At 33.4% G+C, this 5368-nt stretch overlaps 1 non-coding gene across 1 annotated transcript; it reads left to right on the top strand.

Annotated features, from left to right (window-relative positions):
* Positions 1 to 4320: 4320 nt before the first annotated feature.
* On the top strand, positions 4321 to 4427 carry LOC119471529. The gene has a single exon (XR_005200601.1). It is a non-coding gene; the product is annotated as a U6 spliceosomal RNA (small nuclear RNA).
* Positions 4428 to 5368: the final 941 nt, after the last annotated feature.

Below are 5368 nucleotides of genomic sequence, written 5' to 3'. Positions count from 1 at the left end.
AAATTAGAGACCAAGGTTTCTTTGCAAAGTATAATGACAAGATGACAGAATCCCCATGAAGCCTAACTCTTTTCCCTAGACATGAGATTTTTATTTATTTTCTTTGGAACGTTAAGCTATGATCAGTGGGTCAATAGGAGTACTGCTTTAAAAATAAAATGAAATAAAAAATAAATGCTCTGGTAATGAATGAATTCTGCTAAGATTTAAGATAAAAAAAAACAAAAAAACAAGAAAACCAAATGACTCTTCCTCCTTTACAAGCTTGTTTCAAAATCCACTAAGTAAGTTATGTAGGTTCTGAAAGTTGTATACAATGTAAATCCATCCAGGCTGAAGTTGAAAAAAAAAAAAATGAAAGAAAAAGAAAAAACCAGGAGCTATAAAGCTGGCTTCTATATTGTTTGGACATAATACTGTTCTCAAGTGAAGTCATAAGGGAATAGGGCACTTAAAATAGGGTGTCACATTTCAAGGTAATAAATAGCAGATTGATTCTACCTCCCTCCCAATTGATCCTGCAGTTTACTTATACACAAGATGGAAAATAAAGAAACAAAGCCACTGTGATTTACTTTGTAGAAATGGGACACTCAGTATTAGCTTAAGTGAATGCAAAGGCGAGCTCTGACAATTTATTACAGGCTCAGTCCAAATGCAGTTTGGATCAAGTTGCACTTTGGCACTCATATATTGCCATGCTTTAGCATTTCAGAATTGAACACACTTTAGGCCTATTTCTTAACATGTATTTTGATATGCTCTTCAAACCAGCCTTGTCATCCAACAGTAGAAATCTGTCCCTTTTCTTTGCTTAACATAGACTCCCTTAAATACTGTGACATCATCTTGTTCCTGTCTGTGTAGGAGTGTTTCCCAATATTTGGAAATTAGGATGTGATCTAGATGTTTGGTTTTGAAATTCCCTTCAATTCTTTTCTTCCTTCCAAGCACAACGTTTCATATTGTGGCTCTTCTGTATTACGAATTGAAAAGGCTTTTATTCCAGGAGTGTTTGGGGGATTTTCCAGCATCCTTTGGGGCACCCTTATCCACTAGTGTGAGTTTAGAAGAGTTGATCCTGGCTTCTGAATGGCTGGCTCATATTGGAAGGTTCTGACTGTCTGTATGGTTTCATCCTGGACAAAAGTACTGAATCACAATGACAGAACTTATGATTTTTTTTGAGTTTTCGCAATGTATCATAAACTGTGGTTAAATACTTGTCTATTATTGTCAAACACAGTTTTGTCTATTGTCACAATAGCCCTATGACGTAGGTACTAATACCTGCCTTATTCAGATTGGGAAACTGAGGCTTACAGAGGTCAAACAACAGAATAAGGGATTCACACCCAGGCCCATCTTATTCCAGAGTCCATGATCTGGGCCAGCATTGTATAGTGTCTCCAAGAAGGGCACATAAATATTATCTCAAATTCTAAATTACTAATGGCTAAAAGTTCATTGGAAAGCTATTGTTTATAATTCTCCATTAATTTGTTTCATTGAATCAAATTACCCATCCTAAACAGAACCCTGGTGTGAGGGCTCATGATATTGGAATGCAATTTATATTATCCTGTATCATCTCTTCTTTTGTGTCTTTGATGCCGTAATAGGGCATTTCAGTTTTGTTTCTAATCAGCGCTTTTTTTTTGGTCTTTCTATGGACTTAGAATGCAAAAACAGCTTCATAAACTATTTTTTTTAATGACCATACTGTTAAGAATGCATGAGAGTTTAATTTTTCTCCATAACTCATTGGACAAATGAGAATACATGAGCGTGTTTCTATGTGGTATAAGAAAATAATGTTAAACATTGTAGTGCAAGGCATAGTTTCAAAAAGATAAAGAAATATAGAACAACAGTCTTTCTGGGTTTCTGGTTCTATAAATATGATGAAGTAGATTACCCACCACACACACACACACACACACACACACACACACACACAAACACACCCCACACAGATACTCACACAATTTTTAAAAAGACTGCTCAACAAATGGGGGAAAACTTCTTGTATTTTTTAATGCATTACTGAGCTCTGCATTTTTGTTTAAGTAAAGAATCCTCAGGGAGAAGAAAACAAAAGGAAAAGGCAAATCTAGAGAAGGAAGGTAGTACTCAAGTTGGCTTTTGCTTTCTAAATGGCTACAGAGGACACAGACATGCAAGAATACAGAAATATTAACTCAAAATGGATCATGACCTAAATGTAGAAGCTGTAACTATAAAACTTTTGAAGAATATTTAGGAGTCAGTCCTCATGTTTGTGGATTTGGCAATGAATTATTAGATATAACACCATAAGCATGATCAAAAAACATTTGGTTGCATCAAATTTAAAAACTTGTGCTTCCAAGGATGCCATCAGGAAAATGGTAAAACTCCGGAAGCATAGGTAACAAAAGCAAAAATTGACAAAAAACCTTTTGCACAACAAAGGAAACAATCAATAGGGTAAGAGACAACTTATGGAGAGAGAATATTTGCAAATCGTATATCAGAGAAGGAGTTAATATCCAAAATATATAAGGAGCTCAACTCAGTAGTAAGAAAACAAATAATCCAATTCAAAATGGACAAAGGGACTGAACAGACACTCCTCAAAGAAGACATTCAAATGGCCAACAGGTATATAAAAAAATGCTTATCCTCACGAGTCGTCAGGGAAATGCAAATTAAAACCACAATGAGATAGTATCTCATGTTTGTTAGAATGGCTTTTATTAAAAAGACGAAAAGTAAGTGTTGGTAAGGGTGTGGGGAAAAGGGAACTCTTGTACACTTCTGGGGGAAATGTAAATTAGTGCAACCCTTGTGGAAGGCAATATAGAGGTCTTTCAAAAAATTAAAAATAGAACTACCATATGACCCAGCAATTCCACTTCTGGCTCTAGATACAAAGGAAATAAAGTCAGTATATCAAGGAGATATCTATATTTCCATGTTCTTTGCAGTATTATTCACAATATCCAAGATATGGAATCAACCTAAGGGTCTATCACCTGATGAAGAAATAATGAAATGTGCTGCATATACACAATAGAATACTATTCATCCATTAAAAAGCAGGGAGTCCTGTTACTTGCAACAACTTAGTTTAACCTGGAAAACATTAAGTGAAATAAGTTAGACACAGAAAGAACACTACTCAATAATCTTATTTATATGTGGAATATAAAAAAATTGAACTTATAGAAACAGAGAGTAAAATGGTGGTTATCAGGGCTGGTGAGGTGTTGGCGAAAAAGTTCAAAGATTCAGTCAGACAGGAAGAATTTGTTCTGAACATCTATTGACAGCATGGTCCTATAGTTAATAATGTACTGCATATTTGAAAATTGCTAAGAGAGTAATTTTAAATGTTCTAACCACAGAAACTGTTAAGTATGTGAGGTGATAGCTGTGTTAATTAAACTGATTTAATCATTCCACAATGTATACACGTATCAAAACATTAAGTTGTACCCCATAAATATATACAATTAAAAAAAGGAAGTGAAAAGACAACCCACTGAATGGAAAATATCCTTTGCAAATCATGTATTTGTTAAAGAATTTGTATCTAGACTATAAAGAAACCTTGCAACTCAATAATAAAAAAGACAAACAACCCAATCGATAAATGGACAAAGGATATGAATAGATATTTTTCCAAAACATATACAAATTGCAAATAAGTACATGGAAAGAATCTTAACATCTCTAGCCACCAGGGAAATACAAATCAAAGTTACAATGAGATACTGTATCACAACCCATAGGATGGCCATAATCAAAGGAAAGTTAATAACAGGTGTTAATGAGGATGAGGAAAGATGGGGAAAAAACAATCTCAAATGGCTAAACATGTAATTCCTGTAAGACCTATCACTGCCATTCCCAGAAATAGAAAGTTAGAACAGTCATAATCACTGAATAAACTGAATCCGTAGTTAGACATCGCTCCTTAAAAGGACTCCAGTTCTGGACAGGGTTCTGGTGAGTCTACTCACTTTTAAGAAACAATTCCAAACAAACACAAAAATTTCCAGAGGAGAATAAAAGAAAAAACCTGCCCCTCCGTATTTTATGAGATTTGTAAGTTGTGATTCCAAAACCAAAGGAAATATGATAGAGTAAAACATAGAACAATCTCACTAATGAAAAACGAACAAATATCCTAAGCAAAATATTAGAAAACACAATCTCGTTATGCATAAAATACATAATTCATCATGACAAGTTGGATTTATCCCTGGAATTCAAGCTTGAATTAAAATCTGGAAATCAAAAAATTATTCACCATGTTGATAAATTAAAGGAGAGGTGCTCGCTTCGGCAGCACATATACTAAAATTGGAACAATACAGAGAAGATTGGCATGGCCCCTGCACAAGGATGACATGCAAATTCGTGAAGCGTTCCATATAAATTAATTAATTAATTAATTAATAAAAATAAATGAAAGGAGAGAAACTACATGGTCATCTTATTAGATGCAGAAAATAAGTGTTCAATATGATGTGTTACTGTCCATTCAGTTAAAAAGTGCTTAGGAAAAAAGAGAAACTTCTTAATACAACAAAGGATGTATTAAAGAAAACATTAAGACAAGCATTTTACTGAATGTTGAAGTGACAAATGACTTCTCTTTAAGATCACAAAGAAGATATGGCAAGCCCCTAGCACAGTTTCTAGTCAGTATTACATTAGAGAGTCTAGAAAGCGAAGTAAGGCAGGAAAAAAATATGAAAGGATTATTAAGGAAATAAAAATGCCATCCTAAATGCATGATGTAGTTTGTCTATATAGGAAAGCTGAAATTATCTACTAAAAATTATGAAAATTAACAAGTTTAGCATGGTTGCCAGTTTAAAAAAACAGCCAATACATAGAGGTCAGTAGCTTTTATAAACACCATGAACAGTTAGAAAATAATGATTTATAATAGCAATTTAACATAAAATACATAAGATTAAATCTAGGCTTCTCACTTTTCTGTATCTATTTGGAATGGAAGTTGACTTTCAACTTCCACTGGAATTTTGAGTGAAACTACAATGAATCTATAGAAAACTCTGGAGACAAATTATATTTTTATGGCTTTAATACTTTTTGTGACTAGCTATGCATGAACACTGATGAATTTCAATATATAATGCTGCAGTAATAAATTCACTACTGATTACCTAATATAAAATACTTTTACTCAAAAACATACAAGACTGAACAGATTAGAAACACAAAGGGCAACAAGAGAATGATCACACAGCATTTAGAATATGGGAGTCCAAACACATTGCTAATCTATTTCTTAATAGGTTGATGAATATATACATATATTCTTTATCATTTTCCTTTTTTTTTTTTTTTT

This window comes from Cebus imitator, unplaced genomic scaffold, assembly GCF_001604975.1.
Source record: "Cebus imitator isolate Cc_AM_T3 unplaced genomic scaffold, Cebus_imitator-1.0 Scaffold63, whole genome shotgun sequence".
Classification (NCBI taxonomy): Eukaryota; Metazoa; Chordata; class Mammalia; order Primates; family Cebidae; genus Cebus; species Cebus imitator.
The sequence above is the reverse complement of the archived record's forward strand: the minus strand, read 5'-3'. Positions and strand labels throughout refer to the sequence as shown.